The 26342-nt window shown below is 41.9% G+C and overlaps 1 protein-coding gene across 4 annotated transcripts in view; it reads right to left on the bottom strand.

Annotated features, from left to right (window-relative positions):
* CTBP2 (C-terminal binding protein 2) overlaps positions 1–26342 on the bottom strand; it is a 116066-nt gene that overhangs the window by 80980 nt on the left and 8744 nt on the right. Inside the window, exon 1 of one of the 4 annotated variants that reach the window (XM_073685131.1) lies at positions 22695–22728. The exons of 2 other annotated variants lie outside the window; for them this stretch is intronic. The gene's annotated coding sequence lies outside the window, so the exon portion shown is untranslated. Of the gene's footprint in view, positions 1–16032; positions 16322–22694; positions 22729–26342 lie in introns of those variants that run through there. One more of the 4 variants, XM_073685127.1, reaches the window with a different exon arrangement.

Raw genomic sequence — 26342 nt, 5'->3', positions numbered from 1 at the left:
GCTGTTTACTATATATATTGAAGGGGCCCAGTGGTTGCCTAATCTCTTCTATATTGAGGAGCTTAGACTTGTTTTGTCTAGGGTTAATGTCACGCAAGGTGTGGGAAAGACTTAGTGCAACACAAAGGGAAGAGGTAAAGGGGGGAGTGGAGACCTCCTAGGTTGATCTAGTGTCACCCTGTCTCCCCTAACGTCCCTGTATTATCTCTTCACTAATCGCCACACGTGTGCCTCACCCTGTCTTTCCCTGGCGTATGGCTAAGGTTAGGAAAGGGAGAAGATGAGCACTAGTCAATCTCCACTAAAAACTATAGACAACAAGGGTACACAAACAGGGGAAAATTGCTTAGCTTTAGACTAATCCAGACAAATGGGCACAAGTCCTCAAGCTCCAGAGAGGACGCAGTACTGCTCTTGCTAAAGCCTTCACCAGTAGTAATGAATATCGCCAGCACCTCCCTCTGAAACACAGCAGGTATTTATACACCCAAGCAGGATGTTAATTAACCAGAGGAAAGTAGCCACTGGGTCCTAGAGAAAGCCTCTAAGAAGATGTCTGTAATGCCAAACGTAGAGATCTCCTGCAACCAACTGCAGGGCGACTCTCTGTCACTTCTGACAGACCCGTGATAGTTAAAATGCTGGCTTAAAGTGAGTCTGTCAGCAGGATTTTGCTACCTCATTTTGAGAGCAGAGACCCTGAATCTAACGATGTGTCACTTAACTTACTGGGTGCTGCAGTTTAGATTTAGCAATGCAGCAGAGCTGACAAAGCTAATCCCGCCCACACCAGGCTCTGTATATACAAGGTCTATAGCCAGTGAGCTGTTTATTACAGAAGGGGGCGGAGTCAGACTAGCATCCACTGCTGCTGTAGTCCAGCAATGATAATCACCAGGTGATAAAACCTTCATCGTAAGTATACAGCATACAGCCTGACATGTGACACATTGTTGAATTCAGTGTTTTAATCCCAAACTCATGTTGTCTTCAGATTACATGGCAAAACCTGCTGACAGATTCCCTTTAAAGGGAATCTGGCAGCAGGATTTACCCTCAAAAAGTGTTAGGCGTGCTGTATCAGCCTCCTAATGACATTTTTAACAATAATGTCTTGATTATAAATGTGTTTATTCATTTGCTGCAAAATTGAAGTTTAATTTCGGTGCTTCTCTCCCTGGACTAGTCCAGGAGTGCCATCACTCATCTCTGATTGATAAACCAGTGTGTGCAGAGAGAACAGGGATGAGGAGGAGAAGCAGGATGACTTGTTCTCTCTGCACACACTGGTTTATCAATCATGCTGTGGGGGGGACAAGATGCCAGCGAAGGACAGAGATGAGTGACGATGATCCCGGACTAGTCCAGAGACAGAACCACAGAGTTTATACTTCTATTTTGCAACAAATGCCAAAACCCTGATACAGCACTTTATGGGGGTAAACTGTCAGGTTCCCTTTAATTGAACAGGAGCTGATCTGTAATACCCGGCAGCAGCCACTAAAATGTATGACGACGCTTTGGTCTTCTACTCTTTACATACGGACACTACCAGATCTAAAAACAGCTGATCAGTGGAGGTCCCAGGTGTTGGATTCCCACTGATCTGATATTGCGGACATCGGATAGGTCATCAATATAATAGCAGTGGAAAACCCTTTAAGGCTACACTAGGTGGTGTAGTTTACCAAGGTACAAACGTATATAGCACTGTGCAAAAACTGTGTTTGGGGACCATTTGGACCCCGGCATACAGTGTCCTCCTTTATTACATAGTGTCCTCCCTTATTATATACTAGGTCCTTCTTTATCATAGTATACAGCATCTTATGCCTTTTGTATTTGTTTAGGGGGTCTGGAGTGTAGTCTGTATTCATTTTAGGGTGTGATTAATGCTGTCTGACCACAGACTTATTTCAATGTCCCCTCTCCAATTTATTATTCAGAGGCAGTTAGGTATGCTTGGCAATATACATACTATTCTCCATAACTACCACCCTCACCAATACTGATGTGTAGTACATTGCTGTATTCTGCAAGATGATAGAGAATTGCTTTGCTTTAGATTTGTGGGGAGATTCATATAAGAAGACTCTCGCCACGTGTGTCCTGTCTTTACCCTTGCGACAAACTGTACAGATGTGTGTGATCATTACCAAGATTTTTAGCACATGGAAATAAACCATGAAGATCTTACTGAACAGCAGCAAGCAGAGATCTTGCAAATTCGTATAAATTGGTACATAAATTAGATTGGAAAATTGGTATAGCTTTTTATAAAGATCTGAAGGCATCAGTAGCATAAGACCACATCTGCCACCTCTTTGTCTTGCCGGGAGCTCAACTTTCCACCATCTCCCACAAGGACACCGTGTAATTTATATGCAACCGTAATCCATTACTAAGTTGACTGGGAAAGCAGAATATAAATGGTTTCCATAAATTGGGTGGACAGTAAATGTGAAATGTATCCTTAATCTCGGGGAGATAAACAGGTTTTCCTGGAGCCGATCACCTTATTAAACCAAATACTCATGCATACAAATTAGCAACAAGCAGTGACATTTCCAAGATGAAACCTTCTCATTTACAAACTATTCTGGAGCGGTTTAAAGCTGTCACATTCATTTCCCTCTACAGATCTTGTAAATGTCACAGATCCTAGAAGAGGGATGGCGGTATTGTTTTTTAAATGTGCGGTTTTATTTGGTCCATGGTGAATCATCAATCGGTCACAGAGTGCGCCTGACATCTGCACTGATTATGTCTTATACTTTCTGCTTTTCCATGGAGAGCTGATGAATCGTGTGCCTCAGGAGACGAGAGGCAGGACCAAAGGCGCTGGGTGATATGGGCCAATTGAATTAGCTCTCATACACACCCAACGCACCCCCAGCCTGTTATCTTGCACCCAAATGTCTTATTCACCAGTGCTACAAACAGGTCGTGTAGGTGTTCTGCACCCTCGCAGCCTGCTTGCCCTCGCAGCCTGCTAGCCCTCGCTGCCTGCTTGCCCTCGCAGCCTCGCAGCTTGCTTGCCCTCGCGACCTTGCAGCCTGCTTGCCCTCGCGGCCTGCTTGCCCTCGCAGCCTGCTTGCCCTCGCGACATTGCAGCCTGCTTGCCCTCGCGGCCTCGTAGCCTCCTTGCCCTCGCAGCCTGCTTGCCCCCAAAGCCTGCTCACCCTCGCAGACTTTACTAACAGTTCACTGCTGCAGTCAGTGTCCGATCATTGAAGGTCAGACCACTGTGAGCCCTGACGACTGCTAGGACAAAATCACAACACACCAGAAAAATGGCTAAGCAACTGAAAGAGGAATGCCATATAACGAGGAACCCCAGCTGCCATTGTCATCAACGTTTATTAAACCTTTTCTTGAGTAAGTGCATTGACACGCCCCCATTGCACTTCCAGCTTGATTTGCATATGACTTCTGTGCTAGATTTCTCATGACCGGTACATTGAGTTTCTACAAAGAAAGTTTTCACTCTTATTCGTAGGACACGTAGCTATACAACTACTTCCAGACATGCTGATCAGTTCACTCTACATGGAATCTGTCGCTAGGTTTTTGCTACCACGTCTGAGAGCAGCATAATGTAGGGACAGAGACCCTGATTCCAGTAATGTGTTACTTACTGGGTTGCTTGCTGCAGTTTTGATAAAATCCCTGTTTTATCTGCAGCAGTGCTCAAATGCTGAGCTGTGTATAACCCCGCCCACACCACTGGCAGATTTCTGTGTACACTGTGCATAGGCAGAAAGCTACCAATCTGTGGTGTGGGTGGGGTTATACCAAGCTCATGAATAAGGAGGACTACATGGATCAGGATTACTAGCCTTGTAGTTATAAGGTCCTGTTGATAAAACAGGGATTTTATCAAAACTACAGCAAGCAGAACAGTAAAGTGATCTGTCCTTACATTATGCTTCTTTCAGATTAGATTGTAAAAAACCTGGCGACAGATTCCCTTTAAGAAGATGACTAAACTTTTACTAACAGCTATCAATATCCTAGTAGTTTCCTATGTAATATATATGTGTGTGAGATTATAAAATATGTGTATATGTACACTACCGTTCAAAAGTTTGGGGGTCACCCAGACAATTTTGTGCTTTCCATGAAAACTCATACTTTTATTTATCAAATGAGTTGCAAGATGATTAGAAATTATAGTCCAGACATTGACAAGGTTAGAAATAATGATTTTTATTTGAAAGAATAATTTTCTCCTTCAAACTTTGCTTTCGTCACTGAATGCTTTCTTTGCAGCAATTCCAGCATTGCAGACCTTTGGCATTCTAGCTGTTAATTTGCTGAGGTAATCTTGAGAAATTTCCCCCCATGCTTCCTGAAGACCCTTGCACAAGTTGGATTGGCTTGATGGGCACTTTTTGCGTACCATACGGTCAAGCTGCTCCCACAACAGCTCAATGGGGTTGAGATCTGGTGACTGCGATGGCCACTCCATTACAGATATAATACCAGCTGCCTGCTTCTTCCCTAAATAGTTCATGCATAATTTGGAGGTGTGCTTTGGGTCATTGTCCTATTGTAGGATGAAATTGGCTCCAATCAAGCGCTGTCCACAGGGTATGGCATGACATGGCAAAATGGAGTGATATTCTTCCTTATTCAAAATCCCATTTACCTTGTACAAATCTCACACTTTACCAGCACCAAAGCAACCCCAGACCATCACTTTACCTCCACCATGCTTCACAGATGGCGTCAGGCACTCTTCCAGCATCTTTTCAGTTGTTCTGCGTCTCACAAATGTTCTTCTGTGTGATCCAAACACCTCAAACTTTGATTCGTCTGTCCATAAAACTTTTTTCCAATCTTCCTCTCTCCAATGTCTGTGTTCTTTTGACCATATTAATCTTTTCCTCTTATCAGCCAGTCTCGGATATGGCTTTTTCTTTACCACTTTGCCCTGAAGGCCAGCATCCTGGAGTCGCCTCTTCACTGTATACGTTGACACTGGCGTTTTGCGTGTACTATTTAATGAAGCGGCCAGTTGAGGAGCTGTGAGGCGTCGATTTCTCAAACTAGAGACTCTAATGTACTTGTCTTGTTGCTCAGTTGTGCAGCGGGGCCTCCCACTTCTCTTTCTACTCTGGTTAGAGCCTGTTTGTGCTCTCCTCTGAAGGGAGTAGTACACATCGTTGTAGGAAATCTTCAGTTTCTTGCCAATTTCTCGCATGGAATAGCCTTCATTTCTAAGAACAAGAATAGACTGTCGAGTTTCACATGAAAGTTCTCTTTTTCTGGCCATTTCGTGAGTTTCATAGAACAAACAAATGTAATGCTCCAGATTCTCAACTAGCTCAAAGGAAGGTCAGCCAAACCGTTTTCAGCTGGGCTAACATACTTGTGCAAGGGTTTTCTAAACATCCATTAGCCTTCTTACACAGTTAGCAAACACAATGTACCATTAAAACACTGGAGTGGTGGTTGTTGGAAATGGGCCTCTATACACCTATGTACAGTGCTGGCCAAAAGTATTGGCACCCCTGCAATTCTGTCAGATAATACTCAGTTTCTTCCTGAAAATGATTGCAATCACAAATTCTTTGGTATTATTCTCTTCATTTAATTTGCTTGCAAGGAAAAAACACAAAAGAGAATGAAGCAAAAATCAAATCATTGATCATTTCACACAAAACTCCAAAAAAGGGCCGGACAAAAGCATTGGCACCCTCAGCCTAATATTTGGTTGCACAACCTTTAGCCAAAATAACTGCGAACAACCGCTTCTGGTAACCATCAATAAGTTTCTTACAATGCTCTGCTGGAATTGTAGACCATTCTTCTTTGGCAAACTGCTCCAGGTCCCTGATATTTGAAGGGTGCCTTCTCCAAACTGCCATTTTGAGATCTCTCCACAGGTGTTCTATGGGATTTAGGTCTGGACTCATTGCTGGCCACCTTAGAAGTCTCCAGTGCTTTCTCTAAAACCATTTTATAGTGCTTTTGGAAGTGTGTTTTGGGTCATTGTCCTGCTGGAAGACCCATGACCTCTGAAGGAGACCAAGCTTTCTCACACTGGGCCCTACATTATGCTGCAAAATTTGTTAGTAGTCTTCAGACTTCATAATGCCATGCACACGGTCAAGCAGTCCAGTGCCAGAGGCAGCAAAGAACCCCAAAACATCAGGGAACCTCCGCCATGTTTGACTGTAGGGACCGTGTTCTTTTCTTTGAATGCCTCTTTTTTTTCCTGTACACTCTATGTTGATGCTTTTTCCCAAAAAGCTCTACTGTTGTCTCATCTGACCAGAGAACATTCTTCCAAAACGTTTTAGGCTTTCTCAGGTAAGTTTTGGCAAACTCCAGCCTGGCTTTTTTATGTCTCGGGGTAAGAAGTGGGGTCTTCCTGGGTATCCTACCATACAGTCCCTTTTCATTCAGACGTCGACGAATAGTACGGGTTGACACTGTTGGACCCTCGGACTGCAGGGCAGCTTGAACTTGTTTGGATGTTAGTCGAGGTTCTTTATCCACCATCCGCACAATCTTGCGTTGAAATCTCTCATCAATTTTTCTTTTCCGCCCACATCTAGGGAGGTTAGCCACAGTGCCATGGGCTTTAAACTTCTTGATGACACTGCGCACGGAAGACACAGGAACATTCAGGTCTTTGAAGATGGACTTGTAGACTTGAGATTGCTCATGCTTCCTCACAATTTGGTTTCTCAAGTCTTCAGACAGTTCTTTGGTCTTCTTTTTTTTCTCCATGCTCAATGTGGTACACAAAAGGACAGGACAGAGGTTGAGTCAACTATAATCCATGTTAACTGGCTGCAAGTGTGATTTAGTTATTGCCAACACCTGTTAGGTGCCACAGGTAAGTTACAGGTGCTGTTAATTACACGAATTAGAAAAGCATCACATGATTTTTCAAAGGGTGCCAATACTTTTGTCCACCCCCTTTTTTAGGTTTGGCGTGGAATTATATCCAATTTGGCTTTAGGACAATTCTTTTTGTGTTTTTTTCATTGAAGACAAATTAAATGAAGATAATAATACCAAAGAATTTGTTATTGCAATCATTTTCAGGAAGAAACTGAGTATTATCTGACAGAATTGCAGGGGTGCCAATACTTTTGGCCAGCACTGTAGATATTGCAATAAAAACAAGACGTTTGCAGCTAGAATAGTCATTTACCACATTAACAATGTATAGAGTGTATTTCTGATTCATTTAATGTTAGCTTCATGGAAAAAAATTTGCTTTTCTTTTAAAAATAATGAAATTTCTAAATGACCTCAAACTTTTGAACGGTAGTGTGTGTGTACAGTCATGGCCAAAAGTATTGAGAATGAGACAAATTGGAAAAATTACTAAGTTTACTGCTTCATTTTTTGTAATGGCAATTTGCATATACTCCTGAATGTCAAAGAGTGATCAGCTTAACAGCAATTACTGTACTTGCAAAGTCAATATTTGCCCAGAAAATGAACTTTAACCCCCAAAACACATTTCAACATCATTGCAGTCCTGCCTTTAAAAGGAGCAGCTAACATCGTTTTAGTGATTGATCCATTAACACAGGTGTGAGTGTTGATGAGGACAGGGCTGGCGAAAAATCAGTCATGATTAAGCAAGAATGACATCACTGGACACTTTAAAAGGAGGCTGGTTCTCGGTATCATTGTTTCTCTTCAGTTAACCATGGTTATCTCTAAAGAAACACGTGCAGCCATCATTGCACTGCACAAAAATGGCCTAACAGGGAAGAGTATCGCAGCTACAAAGATTGCACCTCAGTCAACAATCTATCGCATCATCAAGAACTTCAAGGAGAGAGCTTCCATTGTTGTCAAAAAGGCTCCAGGGCGCCCAAGAAAGACCAGCAAGCGCCAGGACCGTATCTTAAAACTGTTTCAGCTGCGGGATCGGACTACCAGCAGTGCCGAGCTTGCTCAGGAATGGCAGCAGGGTGGTGTGAGTGCTTCTGCACGCACTGTGAGGCAGAGACTCTTTGAGCAAGGGCTGGTTAAAAGGAGGGCAGCAAAGAAGGCACTTCTCTCCAGAAAAAACATCAGGGACTGACTGATATTCTGCAAAAGGTACAGGGAGTGGACTGCTGAGGACTGGGGCAAAGTCATTTTCTCTGATGAATCCCCTTTTCGATTGTTTGGGGCATCTGGAAAACAGCTTATTCGGAGAAGAAGAGGTGAGCGCTACCACCAGTCTTGTCTCATACCAACTGTAAAGCATCCTGAAACCATTCATGTGTGGGGTTGCTTCTCAGCCAAGGGAATCGGCTCACTCACAGTCTTGCCTAAAAACACAGCCATGAATAAAGAATGGTACCAGAATGTCCTCCAAGAGCAACTTCTCCCAACCGTCCAAGAGCAGTTTGGTGCCCAACAATGCCTTTTCCAGCATGATGGAGCACCTTGCCATAAAGCAAAGGTGATAACTAAATGGCTCATGGAACAAAACATAGAGATTTTGGGTCCATGGCCTGGAAACTCCCCAGATCTTAATCCCATTGAGAACTTGTGGTCAATCATCAAGAGTCGGGTGGACAAACAAAAACCAACAAATTCTGGCAAAATGCAAGCATTGATTATGCAAGAATGGACTGCTATCAGTCAGGATTTGGTCCAAAAGTTGATTGAGAGCATGCCAGGGAGAATTACAGAGGTCTTGAAGAAGAAGGGGCAACACTGCAAATATTGACTTGCTGCATTAACTCATTCTAACTGTCAATATTACCTATTGGTACTCATAATATGATTGCAATTATATTTCTGTATGTAATATAAACATCAGACAAACACTAATAAAAACCAGAGGCCAGCAGATCATGTGAAAATATAATTTTGGTGTCATTCTCAAAACTTTTGGCCATGACTGTGTATGTATGTATGTGTATATATATATATATATATATATATATATATATATAATGTGTGTGTGTATATATATATATATATATATATATATATATATATACAGTACAGACCAAAAGTTTGGACACACATTCTCATTTAAAGATTTTTCTGTATTTTCATGACTATGAAAATTGTACATTCACACTGAAGGCATCAAAACTATGAATTAACACATGTGGAATTATATACTTAACAAAAAAGTGTGAAACAACTGAAAATATGTCTTATATTCTAGGTTATTCAAAGTAGCCACCTTTTGCTTTGATGACTGCTTTGCACACTCTTGGCATTCTCTTGATGAGCTTCAAGAGGTAGTCACCGTAAATGGTCTTCCAACAATATTGAAGGGGTTCCCAGAGATGCTTAGCACTTGTTGGCCCTTTTGCCTTCACTCTGCGGTCCAGCTCACCCCAAACCATCTCGATTGTGTTCAGGTCTGCTGACTGTGGAGGCCAGGTCATCTGGCGTAGCACCCCATCACTCTCCTTCTTGGTCAAATAGCCCTTACACAGCCTGGAGGTGTGTTTGGGGTCATTGTCCTGTTGAAAAATAAATGGTGGTCCAACTAAACGCAAACCGGATGGAATAGCATGCCGCTGCAAGATGCTGTGGTAGCCATGCAACAGTGTCACCAGCAAAGCACCCCCACACCATCACACCTCCTCCTCCATGCTTCACGGTGGGAACCAGGCATGTAGAGTCCATCCGTTCACCTTTTCTGCGTCGCACAAAGACACGGTGGTTGGAACCAAAGATCTCAAATTTGGACTCATCAGACCAAAGCACAGATTTCCACTGGTCTAATGTCCATTCCTTGTGTTCTTTAGCCCAAACACGTCTCTTCTGCTTGTTGCCTGTCCTTAGCAGTGGTTTCCTAGCAGCTATTTTACCATGAAGGCCTGCTGCACAAAGTCTCCTCTTAACAGTTGTTGTAGAGATGTGTCTGCTGCTAGAACTCTGTGTGGCATTGACCTGGTCTCTAATCTGAGCTGCTGTTAACCTGCGAATTTTGAGGCTGGTGACTCGGATAAACGGATGGACTCTACATGCCTGGTTCCCACCGTGAAGCATGGAGGAGGAGGTGTGATGGTGTGGGGGTGCTTTGCTGGTGATACTGTTGGGGATTTATTCAAAATTGAAGGCATACTGAACCAGCATGGCTACCACAGCATCTTGCAGCGGCATACTATTCCATTCGGTTTGCATTTAGTTGGACAATCATTTATTTTTCAAGAGGACAATGACCCCAAACACACCTCTAAGCTGTGTAAGGGCTATTTGACCAAGAAGGAGAGTGATGGGGTGCTACGCCAGATGACCTGGCCTCCACAGTCACCAGACCTGAACCCAATCGAGATGGTTTGGGGTGAGCAGGACCGCAGAGTGAAGGCAAAAGGGCCAACAAGTGCTAAGCATCTCTGGGAACTCCTTCAAGATTGTTGGAAGACCATTTCCGGTGACTAACTCTTGAAGCTCATCAAGAGAATGCCAAGAGTGTGCAAAGCAGTCATCAAAGCAAAAGGTGGCTACTTTGAAAAACCTAGAATATAAGACATATTTTCAGTTGTTTCACACTTTTTTTGTTAAGTATATAATTCCACATGTGTTAATTCATAGTTTTGATGCCTTCAGTGTGAATGTACAATTTTCATAGTCATGAAAATACAGAAAAATCTTTAAATGCGAAGGTGTGTCCAAACTTTTGGTCTTTACTGTATGTATGTATGTATGTATTTTTAAGTCAACACCAGGAGTGGAACAACCAGAGGAAAAATATAATAGAAACACGTCACCACTTCTGCATTTTTCACCCTCTCCGGGTTTTGGCTTACAAATACAGAAGCTGTAAACAAGGCCTCATTCAACCAGCTTGTGTCTCTAACAGTAGCAAACAGAGCCAGCTGATTGCTGCTGTTAAACCATTTAAATACGTCTATCAATCTCTGACTGCAGCATTTATATGAACAGTGCAGGTGCACAGCACTTGTCATCAGCTCCCTGCAGTGCGATCGCGGGGAGATGATGGTTTACCATGGGCAGCCTAGGGACCTGCTGATATCATTACTGAACCATCAATGATGTTAGGAAAGCAGTTATAGGCCAGGTAGTGAGGGAGGAAAAAAAGGTCTACTCTTCCAAGGTGGTCTCCTCCCTTTTTTTTTTTTCGGAGTACCCCACCCAAACCAGGAAAGTGAACAATTCTGACAACTTTTTAGGGTTGGATTCCCATTTGGCATTGTGCTGTGGTTCCAGGTTTATTCATCAAACATTTCATAGTTACAAGACTTTGTGAAATAGAATTCACACTACTTTCTTTTTCTTTTTTTTTTTTAGGGATAGCTTTTTCTTTCTCAAACCTTCAAAGACTCCAAAATGAAGAAATATGTCTATCGGTATCTATCGACCCATAATTAGAACCTAACCTAAAGTTTTTGCTCATCAGTACAGTTCGGTTCTGAGTGGGTTTGTGTCCATGCAAAAGATCATGGTGATGTCAGGCTGCGTGCCCACTATGCGTTTTTCAAGCGTTTTTGATGTGGAATTTCTGCAGCGTAAACGCTTGAAAAACGCTTGGTAATCCGTGCCCCATGATCCCCAATGAAAATCTGCATGTTCTGTGCACTTGCTGCGGAATTTTCTGCAGCGGATTTTCCTTGCATTATTTGTGCTTTTCCGCATGCGGATTTGAAGTCACAATGCATTTGACAAGCGCAAGTCAAATCCACATGTAAAAACGCTTAAAAAACAAGTGTAAAATCCGCAAGCGTTTTTACTGCCAAGAACATTCAGAAACGCTGCGGAAATTTTCTGCTTCAATTCTGCATCGTGGGCACATAGCCTAAAACTGCAATGACTGAAGATGCAGATTGTGGCATATTGTACAATCCCGCAATATGCGAGTCCGGCTTACAGGTTCATAAAAATATAAAAAAAAAAAAAATAGCCTTGGGCCTCTATCAGCTCTAGTGGAAGCCGCACACAGTGACAGATTATCTCTGATGGAAAACATGCAAAAATTAGAAAAACAGCAGCTGATGGAGACATCCGTGTCAGAACTGATCAGCTGAAGATGGAAAACAACCCCCAGACCAATTGTGTGAGCACCATCCTTGATAGAATGGCTTTCCCCATAAGGCTGTGTCCACATGTGCCATTTCTTTGCAGCATTTTTTTTAAAAAGTGGTTCTCCATAAAACAAAAAAATGACCGGCTATTTCTACAGCTGCATGTTAAGTCAACCCCACTATCAGTCTTTGGTCAGTATTCGGTCAGTATTTTTCTCAGGAGTGGGAGCTAAAACCAGGTGATGAACAATCGGAGAAAAGGTATAATAGAAACAAGTCACCAATTCTGCATTTATCACCCACTCCTGGTTTTTGCTCCCACTCCTGAGAAAAAATAGTGACCGAATACTGATAGTGGGGCCATGGCCTTAGGCACTGCCTCTCGGAGGCACCATACAGTGGCACATGGAGCGTCTACAGGTTCTTAGGAACATAGATCACAATTTTCCAAAAATCCCAGCAGGACCTGTGAATGGATCCTATGTACAGGTTCTCGTTATGCAGAATGAAAAAAATAGTTGAAATTCAGGGGGATTTGTGCAAGCGTTTAGGAACGCTGAAAAAAAACATTTCAAGAGAAACTTTATGTTGAACGTAAACATTTCCCGATTAATCGCCGGCAAATTCCAAGTAATTTATATCCGGAACCTGCTGTGGACTTGCCATGTTTTTGCAAAGGATAAAATCCATAGTGAAAATCAGCAACATAAACTGATATACCGGAAGTTCAAAATCCGTCCACTAACTTTATGGTAAAATCGACACTGTTGGTAGGGTAATACATAGGAAGCTATGCTTAGAGGGGTGGTGTGGGCGCACTCTACTATCTGAACTGGCATCAGATATGGACAAATTTGAGGGCTGGATGCAGGGGCGGGCATATCATCTGTGCAACCTGTGCGGCCTCATAGGGGCCCAGGAAGTAAGGGGACCCATTACCACCTCCAAACCAGGGGGAATTCTGCATTAAATTAAATACAAATCAAACTAAACACCCTATAATACATAAGCGTTTTTTCATTAAAAACACAAATAGAACATATCCAACCTGCAAAGCTGATCTGGCAACAGCAATCAGAGAAAGTTAGAGCCAGATTGATGAAGAGTACTGTTTGTCACTCATTAAGTCCATGCCTCAGAGACTGCAAGCTGTTATTAAAGCCAGAGGTGGTGCAACAAAATACTAGTGATGTATTGGAGTGTTCTTTTGTGTGTTTGTTTTTCATGATTCCATAATTTTTTCCTCAGAATTGAGTGCTTCCATAATTTTTCCCTCTGCTTGGTCTGAAAAAAAATTACCCTTACTGAGTACTACATTTTTTATCTTGATTTCTTTTAGTGTTTCTTAAAGCCCTAAAGTTGCCATTTGAAATGACTTTAGTTTTTTGCCATGTCTGTGATCTGCTTTTTTTCAACAACATTAAACAACTGAATGAACATCCTCCGAGCCCGGTGATTCCATAATTTTTGCCAGGGTTGTATTATACAGCGGCTCAGGAAGGTTAAGAGGCTGATGATCCAGCAATGATGCAGTATAGCATCTATTTTGCTGAATTTGCAGGGAAATTTCCATTAATAAGCCTGATATAGCACAATCTGGCTGAATTAATAAAAAGCCCTGGCACAGTTGGGGGGAGAGGGCTCTGATAATAAAAAAAATTTAACTTTGGGAAATTCAGAGTCTCAAGCATTAGTGTCACATTCTTGCACAACTGGTGTCACTTCAATTACTGTCATGTCTGTATAGTGTATTATCACAGTATGATGGGTTTATATACAAGCATGGAGCAGCAGCAGATGCAGGGGGTATACGGATCACTATGGACTCCGGAGGTCAGTCTGACCACTCTAAGGGACAGGGACTTTTTTTTTTTTTGTGGCCTGGCAAAAAAAAAATGCTATAGACCTCAACCAACCTAAAAAGTTACTGCTTTTTTATTTTTTTATAGATGCATTAGCTGCCTGCCTCCAGACCTATAACCTTATATTCTGGAATTGAGAGGAGCAACACAACGCATTACATTGCACATATACCATAATACACACATCAATACATTGCATATATCATTCACTGGCACATATATACTAAGCTGCCTGTATCATACATTACTATTACATACCGTATATACTGTGCACATCATATTACACCTGTATATTAATGGCACTGCAGACATCATACACTATAATACTGCAAACCTCATATTAAATTACAGATATAGACTAATATATTGCACATATCATACATTATATCTCGCACCTCATACAGCATTATACTGCATGTCATACATTACATTGTACACATCATACATTACTATATTGCATACATTATTATTACACAAATCATACATTATACTACACCTATATATTAATATATTGCACACACCATAGATTACTATATTGAATATATCATACATTATTACATTGCACACATCATACATTATCCTGCATGCCATACATATTACACCTATATACTAATATATTGCACACATTATTAAACTGCACGCCATGCATTATTACATTGCACATACCATACATTACTATATTGCACACATTATTATCCTACATGCCATGCATATATTACACCTATATACTAATATATTGCACACATTATTATACTGCATGCCATGCATATATTACACCTATATGCTAATATATTGCACACATTATTATACTGCATGCCATACATATATTACACCTATATACTAATATATTGCACACATTATTATCCTACATGCCATGCATATATTACACCTATATGCTAATATATTGCACACATTATTATACTGCATGCCATGCATATATTACACCTATATACTAATATATTGCACACATTATTATCCTACATGCCATGCATATATTACACCTATATGGTAATATATTGCACACATTATTATACTGCATGCCATACATATATTACACCTATATACTAATATATTGCACACATTATTATCCTACATGCCATGCATATATTACACCTATATGCTAATATATTGCACACATTATTATACTGCATGCCATACATATATTACACCTATATACTAATATATTGCACACATTATTATCCTACATGCCATGCATATATTACACCTATATGCTAATATATTGCACACATTATTATACTGCATGCCATGCATATATTACACCTATATACTAATATATTGCACACATTATTATACTGCATGCCATGCATATATTACACCTATATGCTAATATATTGCACACATTATTATACTGCATGCCATGCATATATTACACCTATATACTAATATATTGCACACATTATTATACTGCATGCCATGCATATATTACACCTATATACTAATATATTGCACACATTATTATACTGCATGCCATACATATATTACACCTATATACTAATATATTGCACACATTATTATCCTACATGCCATGCATATATTACACCTATATACTAATATATTGCACACATTATTATACTGCATGCCATGCATATATTACACCTATATACTAATATATTGCACACATTATTATACTGCATGCCATACATATATTACACCTATATACTAATATATTGCACACATTATTATCCTACATGCCATGCATATATTACACCTATATACTAATATATTGCACACATTATTATACTGCATGTCATACATTATTACAATGCACATATCTAATCACACAGCTTTATTGCCTCCCTTCTCTGGGGGATCCTCACCTTTCCTACTATTAGCCCCTGATCACTGACACAAAGGCTTTCATTCAAAGTTCCTGCCTCATTCCCTGCCTGCACCTCTGGGGGGATGACTGCAGCCATCACATAGCCCTCAATCACACATGTATTCCCTGCTCCTGACTCCATGCATTGCACAGTCCCAGGGCTGAGGAGGGCACAAAATAATGACTATGTGCAGCACAGCAGTAAATCTGCCCCCCTGTCCCTTCCAGCTTGATGCCATTGTTGCTGTGGCTTTGCCAAGTGTAAGCAGCAGCCCCAGCAGACAATGAGCTGCTACAAGCACAGTCAGCAAACACATGTCCTCAAAGTGGAAAGATGGAGAGAAGAGGCTGGTACCTTGCTCCATCCTGGGGGTGAGTGCACAGAGTCTCCTCCAACTCCTCTGCTGCTCCAGCACAATCCCTGTGCTCCTCTGCTGCTCCAGCACAGTCCCTGCTGCACACACTGTGCTCCTCTGCTGCAGTGAGATGGACACAGCGCTGCAGGGGGCTCCTTCCTCCCCTGCCCACCTCCCCTCACTTTTGGTTAGGCGTGGTCTGGGAGTGCAGACCAACAAGGCTGGGAACTGGGACTCCGGAGCTGTCATCCCCCAGCAGCAGCAGCAGAGAACCAGGCTGTGTGTGTGAGAGAGAGGAGATCCAGGGAGCAGGCACAGCACAGGGGCAGGGGTGGGATGTGCTGCTGCCCCTCATCACACTGACCCCTCTGAGCTCACAGCCTACACTGCACTTGAGGCAAAGTTACCTAGCCAACTCAGTTCTCATACTTTGCACTGACTAGGGGCAAAACCCTGAAACACTGTGTCTGCAAATTGAGATTCTGATTTGGCTTTTATCCTAAGTCATGTTGCTTCTGAAGGGGGCGCTATAGAGTTCTAGTCCTCTTCCTATCAGAAGAGGCAATTTGCGTATGGTCATGGATTCCTGTAATTCTGCTGGAGGAAATTTTGCCTCCTCACATTCAGATACCTGACAATGGATGGCAGGAGTCTCCCAGGATTTGAACCAATTAAAAAAAAAAAAAGCAGTGAATTGGTTAAATAAACAATTAATAAATCAATAAGGCCGATGCTAGATGGTGACGCAGGTCGTGCAGTCAAAGATCCCTCTGTGCCGCTGCTACATCACAGCGTAATGCTGGTGAATGGGATCACTGATCTGGAGAAGAGATGGCAGCGGGATGCAAGGACGACCCAGAGGAGAGAAGATCTGAGCAATGATCATGTACATAAGATACGTACCACCTGCCTAGACATTGTACCCCTCTCCAAGGCAGTGATACTGCAAAAACTGTCCAGGAATGATGTGAGGAAGGAGGCAAACAATCAGGGTGAGGACTTGTCTCCATATTGCCCAGATCTCAATCTGATTGATCAAGTGTGCGGTGTGCTGGAAAAACAAATCTGATCCCTGGAGGCCGCACCACAAACTTGTCATCAGGAATTTCTATCCCAAGCTAATAGCATTTATGTAAAAGCATTTAAAGGGAACCTGTCACCAGAAAAAGTGCTATTACCCCGCACATATGGGGTTAATCTGCAGGTTAATAGTGTTACTAACCTGCCCGGCGCCTGCACTTAACCAAACACTGTGGGGAGAAAACAAAGTTTATTACCCCCCGCAGCGTTCCGGTTTCTGTTACGGGGGTTCAGTCATCACTCGGACTATACCGAGCGACGGCTGTAACCGCGTCCCCGGCTCTGACTGACAGCCATCCCCAATGCAGAGCCAATAATAAATCATGTGCCCGTCCTTTGTACTGACCACTTATATATTTATACATATAAATGAGATCTCCTCTGAGGCGTCTTTTTTCTAAGCTAAACAAGCCCAACCTTTCCAACCTCTCATCATATGAGCGGCCCTCCATCCCTTCTAATAATCTAGTTGCCACCTTTGAACTGACTCTAACTTCTGAATTTTCTTTTTAAAATCTGGAGCCCAAAACTGGATCCCATATTCCAGATGTGGCCTCACCAGTGATTTATAAAGGGGTAACAATACGTTGGGATCACAAGATTTTATTTCTCTTTTTATACATCCTAAAATCTTGTTTGCTTTTGCGGCTGCTGCTTGACATTGAGTACTGCTGCTCAGCTTACTTGTAACCAGAATACACAAGTCCTTCTCCTGTTCTGTAGTCCCGAGTATACTCCCATTTAATGTACAGTACAGACCAAAAGTTTGGACACACCTTCTCATTTAAAGATTTTTCTGTATTTTCATGACTATGACAATTGTACATTCACACTCAAGGCATCAAAACTATGAATTAACACATGTGGAATTATATACTTAACAAAAAAGTGTGAAACAACTGAAAATATGTCTTATATTCTAGGTTCTTCAAAGTAGCCACCTTTTGCTTTGATGACTGCTTTGCACACTCTTGGCATTCTCTTGATGAGCTTCAAGAGGTAGTCACCGGAAATGGTTTTCACTTCACAGGTGTGCCCTGTCAGGTTTAATAAGTGGGATTTCTTGCCTTATAAATGGGGTTGGGACCATCAGTTGTGTTGTGCAGAAGTCTGGTGGATACACAGCTGATAGTCCTACTGAATAGACTGTTAGAATTTGTATTATGGCAAGAAAAAAGCAGCTAAGTAAAGAAAAACGAGTGGCCATCATTACTTTAAGAAATGAAGGTCAGTCAGTCTGAAAAATTGGGCAAACTTTGAAAGTGTCCCCAAGTGCAGTTGCAAAAACCATCAAGCGCTACAAAGAAACTGGCTCACATGAGGACCGCCCCAGGAAAGGAAGACCAAGAGTCACCTCTGCTTCTGAGGATAAGTTGATCCGAGTCACCAGCCTCAGAAATCGCAGGTTAACAGCAGCTCAGATTAGAGGCCACGTCAATGCCACACAGAGTTCTAGCAGCAGACACATCTCTTCAACAACTGTTAAGAGGAGACTTTGTGCAGCAGACCTTCATGGTAAAATAGCTGCTAGGAAACCACTGCTAAGGACAGGCAACAAGCAGAGGAGACTTGTTTGGGCTAAAGAACACAAGGAATGGACATTAGACCAGTGGAAATCTGTGCTTTGGTCTGATGAGTCCAAATTTAAGATCTTTGGTTCCAACCTCCATGTCTTTGTGCGACGCAGAAAAGGTGAACGGATGGACTCTACATGCCTAGTTACCACCGTGAAGCATGGAGGAGGAGGTGTGATGGTGTGGGGGTGCTTTGCTGGTGACACTGTTGGGGATTTATTCAAAATTGAAGGCATACTGAACCAGCATGGCTACCACAGCATCTTGCAGCGTCATGCTATTCCATCCGGTTTGCGTTTAGTTGGACCACCATTTATTTTTCAACAGGACAATGACCCCAAACACACCTCCAGGCTGTGTAAGGGCTATTTGACCAAGAAGGGGAGTGATGGGGTGCTACGCCAGATGACTTGGCCTCCACAGTCACCAGACCTGAACCCAATCGAGATGGTTTGGGGTGAGCTGGACCGCAGAGTGAAGGCAAAAGGGCCAACAAGTGCTAAGCATCTCTGGAAACTCCTTCAAGATTGTTGGAAGACCATTTCCGGTGACTACCTCTTGAAGCTCATCAAGAGAATGCCAAGAGTGTGCAAAGCAGTCATCAAAGCAAAAGGTGGCTACTTTGAAGAACCTAGAATATAAGACATATTTTCAGTAGTTTCACACTTTTTTGTTAAGTATATAATTCCACATGTGTTAATTCATAGTTTTGATGCCTTCAGTGTGAATGTACAATTTTCATAGTCATGAAAATACAGAAAAATCTTTAAATGAGGTGTGTCCAAACTTTTGGTCTGTACTGTATATGCAGCAATAGGATTACTCCGTCCTACGTGCATTACTCTACATTTATCTACATTAAACCTCATCTGCCAAACTCCAATGCCAGTCTGATCAAAAATGCTGGTGAAACTTATACTTGAAGTCATATGCCGACTGGCTTCTCTCAGTGGTTACTTGACAACCACTGGAACCAGCAAGCAGAGCCGACTCATAACTGTGTGTATATTACATATGCAAATTGCCTCTTCAGAGAAGAAGAGGACTAGAACTCTATAGCGCCACCTTTTGAAAGCAGCAATCCTACAAGTCACTTTAGACCCTTTAACGAACCTTGAAATATGACTTGAGGTAAAATCCAAATCAGAATCTTAATTTGCAGACACAATGTTTTCGGGGTGTCGCCCTTCATCAGTGCAAAGTATGAGATCTGATTTGGCTGGGTGAGAGGCGCTGAACTGAGGTCTAAGGGATAACGTTTCTCCTTTTGGAGAGTGACATACCAGCCTGTATATTACATACTGTTAGGATTTGAAGTAGAAAAAAAACTGGAATAACAAGAAGCACAATTGGGTTTTATCCGAGTGACAATGGGGAGACCAAAGGCAATGGTACTCGCCTGGAATGGTTGTGTGACCACAACCACTAAAGGGCTCAAGGCTGCTACAGCTAGGATAACTGAAAAGGAATGATGGGGTTAATTCTGCACTGCTGGTAGTCAAAGATGGAAGAGAAGAAAGGTATCCAGGAATGCAGTTTATTTTTCAACTCGTTTCAAAGTTCCAAACTTCATCAGGACAAACCACAAGGTGCCTGATGAAGTTTGGAACTTCAGGAAAGTTCATTTGTCAAAGTGTTTTGAAGTTCCAAACTTCATCAGGCACCTTGTGGTTTGTCCTGATGAAGTTTGGAACTTCGAAGCGAGTTGAAAATAAATTGCATTCCTGGATACCTTTCTTCTCTTCCATCTTTGACTACCAGTAGTTCAGAATTAACCCTATAATTACATTAAAGATGTTATACTGTTAGGATTTGGTATTCTATAGGGAGATTCATTCGCTTCTTTACCCGGAAAAATTGATGTCATTTCTAAAAGGTCGACTGAACTGAAATTTGGACTGTACATGCCATGAGAAGTGAGAGTGCAATGAACCACAGCGAGCAGAAACACCCTCGCGACGAGTGGTCTCGCCGACTTGTCGACCCGCCGTTAGTCTCCACTACGACTTACTGCACGCCTTCCTGCCTGTCGGTAGTTTATGTGGTGCTTGCATTTCACTCCTGTCGATTTTCACCCTCATTTTGTTAACGATGTACAGACAGTTTTGGAGGAGCGGGTTTTCATTGTGAAAACTTATTGGCAAACTGTGTCCGATGCCAAAGTGAGTTTCTAAAGACGTTTGGAGGTCGAAAACCGCCATTCAATCTGTCATTGGTGAATAAGCTAGCACATACAGGAACATTACTGAATGGGTATGATGGAGGACGCTTCCTTTTCAGGCTATGACCCCAGACATCCTGTGGAATACATTCAACAATATGGGACGGCGCGTGCTTGGATGCCAACGGTGGACATTTTCAACACCTGCTTTAAAACATCAGTTTCTGATGAACCAAGGTATGTACAGTCAATTTCAGTACGATAAATCGTCTCTTTTAGAAGTTATAGCAATTTTTCTGGGTAAAGTAGCGAGTGAATAACCCTGTATATTGATTGACAAAAATTAACCCAACCCTGGAAAACTCCTAAACTGAAAATCCATCACTGTAAAATCCGCTCAAGATCAGAGGGGTCTTTTCTAGAGGAGGTCTATTGAAGAGATGTCACTGTACGTGCAGAATACATAAACATTCTAGAAAACCTCATTCTGTTTCCTTCTCTGCTTTCTTTTTTTTTCCCCATAAACTTCTGGTTTTATGTGCTGCACAGATCCTGCCCCCTGTCTACAGGAGTGCGCACCCAGGCACATTTCATTACATCTGTAAACCACTTCCTCCAGAAGGAGCATGCACTGTTTTTGCCTTGACCGGAGGCTGTTTTTGTCACTGTATATTTGACATTGTGCGCGGTGACCCATGAGCAGAGACCGTCGACTCCTCCAGCTGAATTAATAAATAAGCTGGAGCAGGAACATGTAAAAAGACTTGTTCAATCTGAGACATGGGGACAAATTAAAGCTCTACACTAAACCAGGAGCCTGAGAAGAGCTAAAATAGTAAAAATGGAGGTAAACTCTTAATTCAACTTTCCCTGCATTATAGCGCATCAAACATGTGCACCAGTAAATTTGGCAATCCCATTCTATTCCTTTTTATTTATTTATTGGTTAATTTTCTTCATGTCACACATGTTGCAAAACCAGATTAAGGTTATGAGGACATATTCTCAGCAGAATGCGCTATGGAAGTGGAAAATCAGCAGCAATATTCACATGTAAAGCGCCATGGAATGAATGGCGCTATAATAATAAATAATAATATCTGGAGCAGATGTGCTCTTCTAGTCTCCTGACCGCTGCGGAGACCTCTGGAGTGGCCTGCTCCCGATCCACAGGGACGCTAGAAGGTGAGTATGCTTCTGTCTTAGAGATTAGCAAATTCTCCTAGAATTTTCGAAAAATCCATATTCTCCAAAATACAGTTTTTAGTTCCTTTTGTGGTTTTTTTTTGCAATTTTTCTTTTGCTGAACTGTAGAAGGCTAGGAAAAAAGGTTGCAATAAAATACCTGTCCCCTCAGCCCGCCATCTGCTCCTCGGCGCCTCTTTTTTCCCCTCCTCCTATCGCGCACATTCTCTTCAGAATCTTCATTGTGGGCAATGGCTTCCAGTTTAACAAGACCTTGAACGTTGCTGCAACATTACGACGTGTTGTCCAAGTGATGGGAGAAAGAGAAAAGAAGAGACACCAGAGATCGGATGGCAGGTTGTGGGGATGGCGGGCTTCGATGAGGTCATTAATTATTTTTTTTTGGAGACACCCCCAGAGCATAATAAGGAACACTTGATTTGTAGAAAGTAGCTTTGCTGGGAACCAAATTTACCAGTAAATTCCGTGTGATTTGCCGAATTGGAATGTCATCTCTGCTGCTTTTATTATTTTTAATCAATCCATGCCTCAAAAAAAAAATAATTCTTTACTGTCTTTTTACCCCTTTTAATGCGCTTGGAGGATCTGATCTAGCTGCCGCCCCTAAAATAAAAAAAGTGAAAAAATGCAACTGTCAAACCTGATGCAACAATGATGCAGTTCTCTGCGGCGCAGCCATCGCCTCTGTTCCTGTTTGTGCCAATGAGCAACCTGCAAACATTTCAGACCTCGGCAGCAGCGTGCCGACAATAAAGCTGTTATTATGCTGTTTCCATGGTCACCACATTACTATTATTGAATTGTAATGATGGAGCCTTTTTTTTGTTATATGAGGAGTGGAGTGATTGTTACATTGTGTGAACAATGAAGTCAGGATTAGAACACCAACAAACCGTCTGTTATGTCTCACCTGGAGAGGTGACTCCTCTAAACCTCTAGTCCAGATGAGCAGTTACAATACAATCTGGTGGGAACAATAGTGGCAGATGTGACAGACCTGGAACAAAAGCAACTGCTGTATCTAAACTGGAATGGTAGCAGAGTTGGGACGACGACGTAGACTGGTGTAGCAGAGCTGAGCTTGCAACAAAAGCACAATATAGCAGAGCTAGCACAGTGATGTGACAAAGTTGACTCAGGGAAGACTGGAGTAGCAGTACTAGAAGCATGAAAAGGTTCCCAGTACAGTATGGCAGCAAGATGCCAACCACATACTTAGGTGTGTTCTGCCATCTGAGTTGGGCCTGAAAGTTTGACATCAAAAGAGTTCATCAGTTTACCATCTTGCAGAGGTGCAGAGAGCCCAGCAGCAGAGAATGGAGGAGGCAGCACTCAGCCCAGGAGCCAGAAGAGTCCTCCTCCTCTATAACATGCTGCTGGCAGATTACATTGCCTGTTCAAAGTGACAGCTTTCCTTTTAAAACACATGCAAGCAAAGTGGATGAAAACTGGAAGAAAATCAAGCCTGCATTGGCTACTGATATTAGTTCTCTGCTTGCCAGTATGGTTGGCGGTGCCACACACTCGCTTTACTGCCAACATCACAGTAAGTTGTGGGTTCCAAGGAAATTCAGTTTATTCACTGTGGCTTATGTTGTAAAAATATCCTAAGCCTTAAGGCGTCATAGTTATACAGTAGCAAAAAGGACCAGGCTGCTCCAACTATCAGTGCCATGAAAAACACGTGTTATCAGTGCAGAAAATACAAGATAATAGTGTGTGTGTTTTTTTTATATATATAGATATCTCATGCATCATTCATTTATATATATATATATATTATATATATATATATATATATATATATATATATATATATATGCAGTACAGACCAAAAGTTTGGACACACCTCATTTAAAGATTTTTCTGTATTTTCATGACTTTTAAAATTGTACATTCACACTGAAGGCATCAAAACTATGAATTAACACATGTGGAATTATATACTTAACAAAAAAGTGTGAAACAACTGAAAATATGTCTTATATTCTAGGTTCTTCAAAGTAGCCACCTTTTGCTTTGATGACTGCTTTGCACACTCTTGGCATTCTCTTGATGAGTTTCAAGAGGTAGTCACCGGAAATGGTCTTCCAGCAATCTTGAAGGAGTTCCCAGAGATGTTTAGCACTTGTTGGCCCTTTTGCCTTCACTCTGCGGTCCAGCTCACCCCAAACCATCTCGATTGGGTTCAGGTCTGGTGACTGTGGAGGCCAGGTCATCTGGCGTAGCACCCCATCACTCTCCTTCTTGGTCAAATAGCCCTTACACAGCCTGGAGGTGTGTTTGGGGTCATTGTCCTGTTGAAAAATAAATGATGGTCCAACTAAACGCAAACCGGATGGAATAGCATGCCGCTGCAAGATGCTGTGGTAGCCATGCTGGTTCATAATTTTGAATAAATCCCCAACAGTGTCACCAGCAAAGCACCCCCACACCATCACACCTCCTCCTCCATGCTTCACGGTGGGAACCAGGCATGTAGAGTCCATCCGTTCACCTTTTCTGCGTCGCACAAAGACATGGTGGTTGGAACCAAAGATCTCAAATTTGGACTCATCAGACCAAAGCACAGATTTCCACTGGTCTAATGTCCATTCCTTGTGTTCTTTAGCCCAAACAAGCCTCTTCTGCTTGTTGCCTGTCCTTAGCAGTGGTTTCCTAGCAGCTATTTTACCATGAAGGCCTGCTGCCCAAAGTCTCCTCTTAACAGTTGTTGAAGAGATGTGTCTGCTGCTAGAACTCTGTGTGGCATTGACCTGGTCTCTAATCTGAGCTGCTGTTAACCTGCGATTTCTGAGGCTGGTGGCTCGGATAAACTTATCCTCAGAAGCAGAGGTGATTCTTGGTCTTCCTTTCCTGGGGCGGTCCTCATGTGAGCCAGTTTCTTTGTAGCATTTAATGTTTTTTGCAACTGCACTTGGGGACACTTTCAAAGTTTTCCCAATTTTTCGCACTGACTGACCTTCATTTCTTAAAGTAATGATGGCCACTCGTTTTTCTTTACTTAGCTGCTTTTTTCCTGCCATAATACAAATTCTAACAGTCTATTCAGTAGGACTATCAGCTGTGTATCCACTCTGCACAACACAACTGATGGTCCCAACCCAATTTATAAGGCAAGAAATCCCACTTATTAAACCTGACAGGGCACACCTGTGAAGTGAAAACCATTTCGGGTGACTACCTCTTGAAGCTCATCAAGAGAATGCCAAGAGTGTGCAAAGCAGTCATCAAAACAAAAGGTGGCTACTTTGAAGAACCTAGAATATAAGACATATTTTCAGTTGTTTCACACTTTTTTGTTAAGTATATAATTTCACGTGTTAATTCATAGTTTTGATGCCTTCAGTGTGAATGTATAATTTTCGTAGTCATGAAAAGACAGAAAAATCTTTAAATGAGAAGGTGTGTCCAAACTTTTGGTCTGTACTGTATATAAATCATACATATATAATCATAATGCATAAAGAACATCACAAGGTCCTTCTTTACATATAGTAAATATTGTGGAGGGTATTCCCCCAACACCATCACAATGTGTATCATATTCTTAACTAATATAAATGTTTGCACAAATACTGTTTAATGGCTCATCTAATTTTTTTTCTTTTTATTGTACTTGTTAATTAATATTCTGTTTTGATTAGACTTAACACGATGATACCAAATGAGCTAAATTATTCAATTATTATATTTAAAAAATTTTTACTTTATTTTTCTAGTCCCCATAGGGGACTTGAACCTGCGATTTTGCTCTCTATATTGAAGTGTATAGTAAAAATTATGGTCTTCTGTGAAGCTCAGCCTGTGGCTTGGCTTCACAGGAGTACCAAAATATTGGCGCTAGTGGCCTTCAGCAGGCCAACAGATGTTGTGGAAACCCGTTTGCATCCCTTACTTGATCATGTCATGGGCGTGGGCCGATGGGACCCTGAAACAGAGTGACACCATGATCACCTGTCATCAAGTCAAAAGTAACCAGATTCTGCTCTCATTTTATCCTTGATGCTTCACTGAGTAATATTTTCTTTGTTTCTTTAAAATCCACCATATGGTCCCAGAGATTTGGGCCTTTTCCTTCAGTGCTAATATTTATGATCTTTAAATAAGGGGTGTGGCTCACAGGATCCTCAGGGGTGTGTCTTTAGGCTGCTCTGCATAATTATCCTGTGAGCCACACCCTCCTGTAAAGACCATAAAAAATTGTATTAAATAAAAAAGGCCATATCTCGAGAACCGTATGACCGATTTAAAAAAAACAAAGAGCGGAGTACTCAGGGGAGCAGTG

This window comes from Phyllobates terribilis, unplaced genomic scaffold (genome assembly GCF_046119375.1).
Source record: "Phyllobates terribilis strain yellow unplaced genomic scaffold, ASM4611937v1 Scaffold_5__5_contigs__length_657084704, whole genome shotgun sequence".
Lineage (NCBI taxonomy): Eukaryota > Metazoa > Chordata > Amphibia > Anura > Dendrobatidae > Phyllobates > Phyllobates terribilis.
This window is presented reverse-complemented; position numbering and strand designations above follow the sequence as displayed.